Raw genomic sequence first — 13,335 nt, 5'->3', positions numbered from 1 at the left:
GGGCCTTTACACCGAGGCAACTAGTTGCCTACAGCATGCGATCGTGCCGCATGCTGCGTGATTGCCTATGGTTGCTTCAGTGTAAAGCCGCCTTTACTCATAGGAACTGGAGTACTGTGTAACGTACCGTCCAACTATCTTGTCTGGAACACTCCAGGTACTCTCTGAGACCATAACAGTTCCAGCCTAAATGTTCTCCTTGGATGTACAGTAGTTCCTTCAGAATTGAATATGTTGGAAGGAGAGCGAAATTTTTTACTACAATGAATTTGCGGGCGCGTTTCAATATTAGATGATCAATCTGATTGGCCAATCAGCTTCAGTTACATTGTTTGCTACTAATAAAGCAATAACAATTTAAGAAATCAAATTGTGAGATTGTGTCTGTTATTATTATTATTATTATTATTATTATTATTATTATTATTATTATTATTATTATTATTATTACCATTTCAAAGTCACTGTTTTACTATATCAAATGAAGAAAACATTATACAAATTTATATACCGCACTGTATTGCGTTATAAAATTTGTATATTGTAACATATCTGCCGGGAGAATATTTTGGGACAAAAGAAGATATCAGATGATAGACGACATTAAGATATTATATAGATCATATGCGGAGACTAAAAGGAAGGCAGAAAATAGAAAGACTGGAGAACGCTGGATTTGCAGTGAAATACCTGCCCTTGCACAGAACACTATGAATGAATGACTATGGTAACATAACAGTGCAAATGTAGCCCAACTAATCTCAATGTTTATTACCAAGCTGCGGATTTTTAGGCACTAAAACAGTTGAAATAGGCAGGCAAAATAGGCATTCAACATTCTAAAATAGGCATTTAAAAAGGCACTAACAAATTTCTAATTCTCAATGGCTAACACGAGCGTAGCCTAGCATTACAGACTACTTTCTATAGGAATATCATTATGGCAGTGAATAATTAAATATTCGTCCAAATGTATTGAGGACTGATGTCTATTGTCTGTAAGAATGTTCTTAAATTGGGAGAAACTCCCACTTCACGTGAAGTGATGGGGCAATACTTCAGGGATCCAGTTTCAGCTGGGGACCAAACCAGTGGGAACGAGGTAATGTCAATGTATTTTCCAGTCAGTGCTTCTGATGACTTTTGCTTTGGCATATCTCCACAGTATACTTCACGTATTACAGCAGAAAACTCAACTGCATACTCAATTCACAATCTCACAAAACGGATACACAGTTTAAAACAACTACCCAAGTCAATTAACACAGTGATTCATGCGGTTTTCGAAATACATTTTTTCTTATTGGTTGATTTTAAATTATTCGAATTTCTCCGCGCTCTGCTGGCAGGAAAACGTAACACTCATAATAAAATTATCGATAGTGCTATATCACTTCCCTCAGCTAGATAAAAAAAAACAAGTTGCAGATTCAAAAAATGTCGATAGAATGGACAGTAAATTCAAGTATAATATATAATACGGATATTTAGGCAACTTTTAGGAATTTATAAGAAAATAAGCATTTACTAGTGAAATAGGCAATTATAGTCACTATAGAATTCGCATATAATACTCACAATGTCTTAAAATGTATATGTAACCTAAAACCTTCCGCCTTCAGGTTAAGGATTAAAATAGGCATATAGGCATAAATCCGCAGCTTAGTAATTACAAATAAATTATGAAGCTTCAATAGAGACTACTATCACGTAGTAGTAATATCCCTTATTTAACAGGAGGAATGACCAAACCATTGCAACGTTTTATGGTTTGTATAAATTACTGTTACACCTGACTGTATAGTCGTGGTTCAAATTGCATTATGGTATAAGATTTTTTAAAACGGAACTAGTTCCGAAACAATATAAAATTTTGATGATTATTACGTTAAGTCAGGCGCTTGCTGCTATTTCGGAACTGTTCTTTGGAATTAGTACTTTCTTGAAAACGGAACTCTTGGAAAAGTTCCAGAAAAAGAACGATTTTTCCCAACGCTAGGTTATGAAAATCTTGAAATCTGACATCATACGTTCAAGTCTTGAAGCTGTGAATGAAATTCCTGACGACTGTTGAGACATACTATAGGGAAGACCAGGTAACTTGATACCCTAAGGGTGAAACCTAACCATTTTTCCCCCATTACTACAAATGCTAGTGGATTATGGTGATTTTCTAGTTTGAAGGTTGAATTTTCTTTTGCCAACTTCGTTTCGAATTTCGATACTGACAAATACTATAAATGGTAGTGATTTTGTAACCAGTATGTTGGCAGCTGAGGCAAATATCGACAATATTTGCCGGTACTGGAGTTCCATGAAATTAAAATTGTACTAGATTTCTCAGCCGGTTACTGGAAGATAGTGAAATTCGAACTTATTAATAATTAATTAATATTAGTATTAATATTAATACATAATAGTTATGTTATGTGTTGCGTTGTGGTTATAATTCAAGAATAGTCAGATAAGTACGAATGAATATAATATACTTGGGCGTGATAATGCACGTGGGTAATGGATAGAAATATTATTTCAAATTTTAATGAATTTCTTTCGTGTTTAGATTTTTATTACTATGTCAAAAAAATGAAATAGTGTTGCAGTGACTCCTCCAAGGAAGAAAATGTGTGGCATTCAGAGTACGCTTCAGAAATCTGTAGTTCACGTGTATAATGAGTTGAAGAAAGAAGATAATGAAGAAGGAATTATGCTAACGGAGACAGCAATTACAACCAGAATAGGACAATTATTAGGAGTAAGTATTCTTAAGCATACATTTCAAAGTGGTATTCAGTTTTAGGAGTTTGCACTAATAATTTCATGATTGTGGTCAAACAAAACAAATTTTTAGGTTAGGCCTAATGTTTAATCAAGTCAGTGATTTTCATATTGCCAAACTAAATACATTTAAGATACTGTAATACTGCAGTAGGTGATAGCTTAAATACATTTACAAATTAGACGAACAAGTAATCAAACAGCACGAAAGTAAATTTCCAGTTTTCTCTTTTGGTATTAAATTAACCGTTCAGATCACAATTTACATGCCACATCGGCCGAAGAAAATACAAGTCATATTGTAATTATTAACTTGATATTGCAGCAAATATTATATGAATGTTGGCCTGTTATGGTGCTTAAAAATAATTCAGTTTTATATAATAACTATATAACATACTCTATAAAGCATAGGAACGTTGACTCTGGCTGAATAATTTATTCATGACTGGTCTAAGTAATATTAAATATGGTGTTTCTTCAGAAAAGCTACCCCACCCAAAGTACTTGTTAAGATATAACACTCGAGAGGACGAGGACGCACTACTGGGAAACTAACCATTTCTCTTCGTCCTGGACCTCTCGCATGTTATATTGGTAATTAGTAACAAGTTTGAGGGAGGGACTACAACAATGCATTAGAATATACAGGTAAGTGTCAAAGGATTTTTGTGCTGAAAGTATTTGTGGCTGTGCACTAAAACCACGTGTTCATCACTATGTAAATATCACAGAAATCAATTAAACAAAATAAAATTATGCCTTCTTTGGTGTAGCTTTTCTGGAGAATTACCTAAATATTAGCCTACTTAAACCTATCGTAGACCCAACCTAACATGTTGATCATTTTCTATTCATATAGCTGTAAATGTTGGTATTATGCATGAATTTTATGATATAACAATTTTTAGAAGTATTATGTTATTGTTTGTTATTACAGCTTGGCTTAACTACAGCCACGAAAGTGATAAATTCACACAAGGGGACCCCACTCGTGACACCAGGAAAACATAGACTACGTAAACATCCAGTGACTGATGCTGATGATTTTACGAAAGATGCAATTGCGAGATTTATTTATGACAAGTTACATAAAGGTAGGGAAGTTACAGGAATTATTGTGTTGATTTATGCAATGTAATTCTGATATTAGTCATAGGCCTATGTATAAAAATATGGCATAATTTTCATTTACTGTTACAGGGGAAGTACTAACAGCAGCAAAAGTTCTGGAACATATGAATGATGATTATGAAACATATTTATTTAGAGTATCCTTATCATCGGTGGAAAAAATTTTGAAAGAGATGAAATTTCTATGGAGCAAAGGGGATCCTTATACACATGTATGAGAAAGTGATGTTATTCGTTTTTAAGAGAATATATAAGAAATGTGGAGCGTGAGAACCCTAAACCCGTAGTATTCTTGGATGAGACTTGGATTTTTATGAATGGTAAATTTCAATGTATTGTGAGACATTGAGTGATTGAATTTTTTACTAACAAATAGATTAACACTTATGTGGAATATGAAATTGCAATTAATATAGGCTACTAGTAATGAATTCAGGTGGGAACAACATGTTTTGCAATTAATAGTTTCATATTATAACTAGAGGTTAGTTATAAAATTCTTGAACGGTTTTCCTGTCTTTAAAATTTTTGTGTCTCTTAGAGTGTCAATGTGAATTGCTTTTCTCTCTCTGTTTTTTTAAGTATGATCACCCACTTATTCATGAAATAAACCAGGTGAAGTTTCCAGTGACATGAATGGTGTTATTCATAGACCAACAAATGAGGGTGGAAGATTAGATGCCGGAACGAAAGGTGGATTTATACTCGGTAAGTTATATTGATTTATATTTTACATAAATTTGGCAAGAGTAATTTTTTAAATCAGGGTACAAAAATATAAAAATTGGTGACTAAATAAAAACGTGGGAAAGCCTTTCACCAAAGAGGATCTCATGTCATGTCATGTTATGTTATGTTATGTTTTATTTTCTTTATTTAAATGCTGTGAATTCATGTGACGTAATTATATGCCCAGGTATAATTTTTATTGCAGATGCTGATTTAATTTTTTCATGCAATTGAAAGAAAAGTCAGGACTACCATAGTGCTATGAATAGCCCTGTAGTTGAGAAGTGGGTGCAAACACAGTTGTTGACCTGAGAACATTAGGGCAATGCGTTATTGTCATGGATAGTGCTGCATATCATAGCAGACTTGTGAAAAATCAGCCAACAACAAAATGGAGGAAAGAACAGCTACTGGTGATTGCAACTGAATATAATAGATTTGTTGTATTAAATGATAAGAGTTGATGGTGTGAAATCACCTTTTGATATTACATTGCAATATTAATTTCCATACTTTACAGTCATTATTATTATTATTATTATTATTATTATTATTATTATTATCTTTACTACTACTACTACTACTACTTATAGATGCTACTTTTTTCTTTCAGGTGAAATTGAATCTACATAAGAATCCTAAAACAACAGAGCCTTGCCAATTACTGTTCTGAAGCGGCCTTGTCTTATGTGTTGTGTCTATATACAATTAATTCTTTCAGTTTTTTTTCCCCTTTAATGTAATGAAGTTGTTGGTTGATTGATACCAAGTGTTCAGCAGTTGATGTCATTTGTTATCTTGCACTCCAATATTTAACCAGATGATTGAAAGCTGTGTAAAGTTAAACAGTCAAGACAATGATCCATATCTTCATTGAGATTTCAGAAATGGCATGGGGAGATTCTGAAATATCAGTTCTTTGTAAATATTTGAGACAATCATGGCCTGTGATAATATGAGTACTGCCACTGTAGATTTTCATAGAAGTTCAGTTATTAAATTAGGTGTATTATTTTTACTATGTATTGTACTATATTTTTGTTTCGCTTAATTGATGAATTATATATGCTGTAAATTGAATAGTAGACTGTAGGTCTATAGCTTAACTGATGAATTGTATGTGCTGTAAATTAAATAGTAGGCTGTATTTGTAATGTGAAGTAATTTGCATGATATTTATTATCAGTTTCTGTATATTTCAACTGATTGAATTGTTTATACTTTTAAATTGAATTAACTTGCTTGCTATGTATTATATTTTATAGCTTAACTGATGAATAATTGTTTAGGTTTGTCAATTTAATAATCTGAGTGCCATGTACTTCATATTTTTAGTGGAGCCACCAATGTAGCTTAGTCGGTAGACTCGTTGGCCTGCAAATTCAGAGCTGCACTCGAGGGTAGTTTGGATCCCCCATTTGGTCTGATTAGTTGGTTTCTTCTGAGGATTTTCCTCCATCGTGGAGCAGACGCCGGATGGCCTATTGCAATTTTTTCATTTGCTTTAGAATCATTCCGATTTTTGTTACCACATTGTCATGTTCTGATCTTGTTATTCTTTTAACAGTGTGGTAAGATGCAGGTATAGATAACCTTACAGTAATTTTGCTACCTTTCAGCTACCTCATTACCTCCCACTCCATAAAGTTCATGGATCCACGGAAGTACCAGTCGTCGATGTAATTCGACCATTTTGCTTAAAATATTAAAACACTGTAAAATATTGAGATTTCATGCTGTTACGTCCATTACTGCAGCAAGAACATCTGATTTTGAATCTGATAGTATGACAGCCTTCTCAGATTTATGAAGTCGATACTGGAGATTTTGTAAGCTTAAAAGTGTATCTAAATTTTCACTATCAAAATTAGTCAGTGTTTGAAGTTAGTTAGTTAGTGGCGTTTAAAAAGGGCGCGTCAGCTACTATGGTTATTTGCGCCCTTATCTAAAATCTTTCACTAAACACAAACACAATACAATAACCAGAATGTTTAAAAAGCTAAAAAGCGTTGTCACGGTTAAAATGGGGCAAACAAGTGTTTGAATATAATTCCCTGTAAAAGGGAATATACTGGTATTGTACTACAACACCACTACATCTATGGCTTGGTAAACAGGATCCATCTATAAAAAATACTGTATGTAGTCACTCACTGACCAGATCATTTATCGTTTCTAATGATTTTTAAAATGTCTGGAGAAGTATCACATTTCTTAACATCATCTGTTAAAGTTAACTTATATACTATTCATTTTGAAATAACTTGGGATTGTGTTTTAATAGTAAAGTTTCCCTTAATTGAGCAAGTTTGAGTTCTCCAAGTAGAGTCAAAAAGTCTGTTGGGATTTTGGCTCAGTTTATTAATATTTGTGGACTGTGATTTTTTGTTCTAGACAACCATATTATCTGCAAATGATGAGATTATCATAAGATCTATTTCTTTAGTTAGACCATCGACATTAATATTGGAAAATGTATTCCTGAAAACAACAATGTGGGAAGCCCAGATGAATCTGTCTCTATTTACATATTTGTGACAATGAATCAAATAATCAAGTCACTGACCCAGTGTAACACTTTATCATGGACACCCTAAGTTTGCAATTTCTTAAGTGATTTATATCTACAGAGCCATATGATCCTTGAAAATAAATTAAAATTGTTAAGTTGTTTTGTTTTCTGTTTAAAATATCTTTAATATCTTGACTAAAATTTAAAATCTGTCCATTTGTTGAATGCAATTCTCTAAAGTCAACCCAATAAAATGAAAGTTAGTTACTAGATTCCAGGAACCAATTCAATCTATGAAATCATCTCTTCCATAATTTTGGCTATCATACTAGTAAGTGGTATCTGTCGATAACTCGAAAAGATATTAGTTGAATAATTGCTTTTCAAAATTGATGTTATGATAGATTTTCTCCAGACAGATATTGTATTTTAGATGAGATTACAAGATAAAAGTAGTGAGTTTGCTTGTTTGCCAACATGTTTAAGAAAATCAGCATGTGTATTGTCTGGACTTGGAGATGTTTTGGGTCTTATGTTATTAAATTAATAGTAATATTCAGTTCTTGATTAAATATTGTTATATAAAGTAGATAGTAGATTTAATATTTCTTTCAGTTTTTCCTTAATAGTCTGACGTACACAGATAAAACTAACAACCACACCACCAACTAATCTAATAGAAATTAAAATATAATTAAATGTAGTAAAAGTAATTAAAATTATAAATACACGTAATAAACCATAACCCCCTAATTTCAACAATATACTATTTTATTCCCTTTTACAGCTTGTAGATAATTATTAATTATAGTTATTACTTATTAGCATAATATTTATTGAACTTATTGGCTATTTCACTTCGTTTGAAAGATGTTATTGTGTACAAAAAGCATTTTTTGATGATCGTTTCATGCTGTATGTTGTGTATAAATCTATGATTTCTGGCCATCTGTTCTGTGTAATCCATCTTTTGTATAGAATTAATAAAATATTCTTTTGGTAGTAATTATTTTATTAATTGAGTATTTAATTTTCACCAGCTCACATTTCTTGAATCATTTGCCTTTTCTTATTTAAATTTAGGACACAAGAGCCAAAAAGAGACTTCACAGTTATGTATCATACATTTTTTCAATGACAGACGTGGAGTTGCAGAAATAATAAGTGTAAGTGTAGCATTATTAAGCAATTTACAAACAAATGAAATCTTTAAAAAGGTATCTAGAAGTGAAATTACTTATGGCTTTTAAGGACCAAAATTATTTTTGTAAGTTGATTTATTATTATTTCAGTTTTAGCATAGTTGTATTATCCATTTCCTTACTAATTTCGAAAGATAATCAGAAGTTCATTCGAATTCCAACCAAAAGTCAATTGGTTATTAATTTATCTATCTTTAGGAAGTACAGTATATGTACGCTGGAATCTATGAAGTGAAGTGACAATAATTTAATTGGTCTTGGAACAGATTTGATTCTTGAATATTATATACTATACTTTGTTGTATATTTACGTCTAGTAACCTATTAATGCTAGTACTAATAATAATGTAAAGGAATAAAAGAATAGAACATAGTAATACATTTCTCATTATTATTGAAACTATTTAGAATAACCTTCCAACATTAAGGTAAAGTACGGTGAGTAAAGAAGTCATTCAGTACATAGGATCGTGATTTTACTACATGTGGTGATATCTGGTAACAGTTGGCAACACTGACAAGGCGGAAATATTTGCTGTTTGGGAACTGAACTTACGTGATCCTCACTATACTTCTATTCAACATTGCAGTTAGCTTCTACCAAGAGCCGCTACTGAACGGGAGATAGGGTTGTATAATGCCGAGCACGAGGTAATGCACGCTTGCCCTGCACGGAAGCAGTGATGAGCGCCCATGCCCATGGATGGGCAACTCGTGTGCTAAAAAACCTTGAAAGAGAGAAAGGCAGACGGAGCCAGCCGCAGCAGTTACAAGTTGTTTGTAGTTTCGCTGCAAAAGCCACGGTGCGCTCTGGCGGCTCATGCAAGTGGTCGTGATATCTATTCTATGATTTGAATTTCAGAATGACGCATGGTACAATAATTATAGTAATTTTAGACAGACTATACCTAAACACATAACAAAATTATATTATTTTCTAGCTTTGTAAATTAGTTTAGTACTGGAAACACAAACTGAATACAACCTTTTCAAGATACAACAAATATAGCTGCAACACTTATTTATTATTACACTATTTGTTAATATTTCTTATTATATGTCCTATTTGAAACGTAGAACGCGAGAATTTACAAATCTTTATACATTAAAGAGGATTCCTCTGTTCTCAGAAAGGTAATAGTCTATATACGCAAACAATAACAAATTCAAGGAACTATTTTTTACATGTCACGGCAGATGAAATAAGCTTACTTCTGATTTCTTTATTTACTTTGAGTGCTTTTACACTTCTTTCTTGTATTAAACTCTGCCTCAAGCACATATAGTATATATGGAAGCAAAGAGTATATTTTGAAATTCTTACTTAGGCAACATTATAAACAGTTCGATTCCTGATTTTGCTGGAATCTGAGTGGCGTGCTGTTCTGTAGATTTATTAATTCAAGCTATAAATTTTCAGGATTTTCTATCGGCGGCGTAAGCCAAAAATATTTCAGAAAAATTTCGATTCCTTGTCAATTGTCACTGTTTCTCCAAACTTAGCAGTAGGTCTTGAAGTAGGGTCTTATAGTCCTATTTGATAAGAAGATTTTCTTATCACTCTTCAAGATAGTTTATAGTCAAAGAAAATGAAGTTGTCTATATTCTCCATGATACTACCACATTTCAAATTTATCCATAAACGTTCTTAGCTAGTGGATTATATGTCGTGCAATTCTGTAACTCGCACGCACAACGTGCTAATGATATTTGATTTCAGTCTCACCTTGTTGATATCTCATTTTTACCTTTAGCTGTTCTAAAGCAGATGCAGACAGTATTTCTTTACTAAAACCTTCACTGTTTATTTGTAACATAAAATGTCATGCGTAAGAAAGTGTAATAGAATACAAGCTTTACCGCTCTTCTTAATAAAAAAATGCTCTTTTTACTCGTAACTAAAGGGAAATGATCTAAGGATTATATTGTTTTTCACTTAAAACGAGCCGCCACTCACTGCAGACGCAATCGAACTTGTGTCTTGAAAGAACCGCACACAGACAATACAGCTAGTACAGAGTCCGTTGTACCTGCACTGAGATTGTGTTGACACTTTGAGAGCACGAGTTGCCTACCCATGCCCATGCCCGTTTTCAGTCGAGTTGACGATCTCTGCTTTATTAGGTGACAAAACACCTACAACCGCATTAGCCACACGTTTTCCTAAAACATCACTAGTCTCATCAATTGAAACACATATTTTGTTGTCACTTACATGTTATTTAATTCTGTTCATGCCGTCGTTATAACACTGGGTTACATATTTTTTACGCAGCTAGCACGGATTCGCTCGTAATCTGCTGATGTGTGTATTTCTGAAGAAAACCTCTAAAATCGGGATCACTCAATTTCTTTAGAGCAGCTGTGACTCACGAGCACATTGTGGCTCGCAATGATAGCTGTGCATTTCTCTTGCTTCCTACCTCCTCCAACCCCCACCCTCTCACTCACTGGAGTCAAAGTCCGTTCCATTTGTATTTGTCTCTGACCTGCGAGTGGCGTCGTCGCAATGTCTCTCTCGAAACCATGTACCTCTACAAAACGAAAGTTTCAAGTAGGATGGGAGGACGCATTTTTTTGCTGCCAATATGATGAGAATATTAAACGTATGATTGTTCACAAGTATTGCGAGGAAAACGGTTGTATAACATAAAACGGCATTATATACATGTCACTCATGAAACATTAAAAGGTTAAGTATTATTATTATTATTATTATTATTATTATTATTATTATTATATCATCATCATCATCATAATCTCTGTACGTCGATTATTTTTCAGCACATGTACGAATAATGCGGTTAGATCTTCAATTTAAACGCACAGATTTACAATGTGATATTAAATGAAAGTTAGATGTGAGGACTTGACAAATGTTAAACTTTTCAAAACTTTGCCAAAAAATAAATATCCGAAGCTTCGTTCTTTCGCTTGCTTGTTGAAGCCATGTTCGCTACAACTTACGTTTGTGAAAAATTATTTTCAACAATGAAAATAGTAGAAACCAAATTTAGATCACGACTGACAGACAAATGCCTTCGTGATCAACTACGACTGGCAGTAAGTGACATAATTCCTGATTTTGAAACTCTGTCGCAGAGACATTCTGAAGACAGTTAATTTTAGGTTGTGATAATGTGTCCTAGGTTTCATTGTTCATTTTTTTCTTCGTTACACGTACTAAACATTAGTTTGTAGCCTTGTACTGTATGAAATTATATTCAAGTACTTGACGTAAAGAAAATGAAAATCCGTTAATAAGTCAGATAGTTGCTTCACTTCCCCTTCGAGTATCCGCCTCCCTCCATAGGTGCTATGCACGTTGCAGGTCACACAGTGGCTCGGCGCACGATCACATTTTCGCCACGGCTGCTTTAGAGGCATATTTGCACTGAGCATCGTGTTGCACATGTCTTTGCAAAACGTTTCGTTTAGACTCGAACAACTAGATGATGATGATGATGATGATGATGATGTAGATGATGATGATGATGATGATGATGATGATGATGATGTAGATGGTGCCTCAGATTTCATTCCAACGCATTTCCTGTGCGATGTACTGTTGCAATGTTTCTCTATAGCCGAGTTCTGGTTTTTATTTCAATTTTACATACATTACACACGATAATATTGTCTTCGTTAATATACATAAAATGTCACTCCTATACTTCATTGCACTTCGTATCTCTGAGCGAATTGAACGTTTTGCCTTCGACATTATGAATGGGTCAGCAAAACACTATTCAACGCGTACTAAATACTTGAGCAGGATAACACAACTGCCCACATTACGTTGCAATGTTATTATCAGACATCGGATTCTAGGGCAAATGCCTATTTTGTTTCTTTAGGAGAAAAGTAAAAATAATTATTAATATTTGTGTTTCATGGAAATTGAAAGGTATTCAAAGAGTTTTATAGTGCCCTAAAATGCCCTAAAACGGTTATTAGAGCCTAATTTGTTAATATTCGCCTAAAAATGCCTAACTCACTGTAAAGTTTCGCATTTTACTCTTACTTTTTATAATTTATACATGCATTCACTGCGAAATTTAAGGCATTTAAAAAGTGGAAAGTTTGCTTCACACCGGCCATGAAACCATTGATAAAGGAAACAAAATGTTTTGAATCTCACGACATTCGCAATAGATTTCACCGAATTTAACATGTTTGGAGGCATAAATGCCGACAAAGAACCAACCTTAGTTTTGAAGCAGGCAACAATCACAACATGTGCTGCTACCGATTCAGAGATATACTATACTATAAAATTGACTGTTTTCGGTCTGAAACCGATTAGTTGTACTGCCCTTCAGAGTGTCATAAAATCACAATTTTTGGAGAAAGAGTGTTTTTGAAATATATATGAAAAGTCGTAAAACTGCGAATTAGTAGGGTAAACCGTTACAAAATATTTAAAAGAATGGCCCTCCTAGTGTTAACACTACCAGGAAATGCAACAATAAGTGGAACTTTGTATTTTTGTCCAATTGAATCTCAATAACAACGGTTCATTTGAATGCTCGTTAACAGTTGCTCTTTCCCTCACCTTATTTGTGTTGAGAAGTTTTGAGCGGTAGGACGTTTTCCTGTGAAGTTTAACGCGATAATGCAGAAAAATATAAGTGCAAAATCCACATTGATCCGGCAATGGCTAACAGAATATTCAGAATTCACTTATGATGGAAAAATAATATTCTGCAAGATTTGTGGCAAACAGGTATGTAACAATAGTTGAAATATAAAAATTCTATTAATTTTAATGAGTAGGCCTATAATATTTATACATTGACTGAGCTATCCTGAGGTATAATTCTTTTTAAGACCACTACACTTTAACCTTTTAAATTCCGAACTGGAACTGAATTTCAATAACTTAAAATGAGTAATCTTGATATCAATAATCATTATTTCATTAGTTTCAATATATTAAATTTGTGCAGCTCTGTTTATAAATATAATATAGTATTCTTT

At 33.3% G+C, this 13,335-nt stretch overlaps 1 long non-coding RNA gene across 1 annotated transcript; it reads left to right on the top strand.

The window, feature by feature from the left end:
- The first annotated feature begins 2,103 nt into the window (after positions 1-2,103).
- On the top strand, positions 2,104-8,178 carry LOC138710123 (uncharacterized). The gene is made up of 6 exons (XR_011335070.1): positions 2,104-2,755; positions 3,719-3,875; positions 3,982-4,232; positions 4,495-4,620; positions 4,847-5,054; positions 5,255-8,178. It is a non-coding gene; the product is annotated as an uncharacterized lncRNA (long non-coding RNA).
- The last annotated feature ends 5,157 nt before the right edge of the window (positions 8,179-13,335 follow it).

Source organism: Periplaneta americana, chromosome 12 (genome assembly GCF_040183065.1).
Source record: "Periplaneta americana isolate PAMFEO1 chromosome 12, P.americana_PAMFEO1_priV1, whole genome shotgun sequence".
In the NCBI taxonomy this organism is placed as follows: Eukaryota; Metazoa; Arthropoda; class Insecta; order Blattodea; family Blattidae; genus Periplaneta; species Periplaneta americana.
This window is presented reverse-complemented; position numbering and strand designations above follow the sequence as displayed.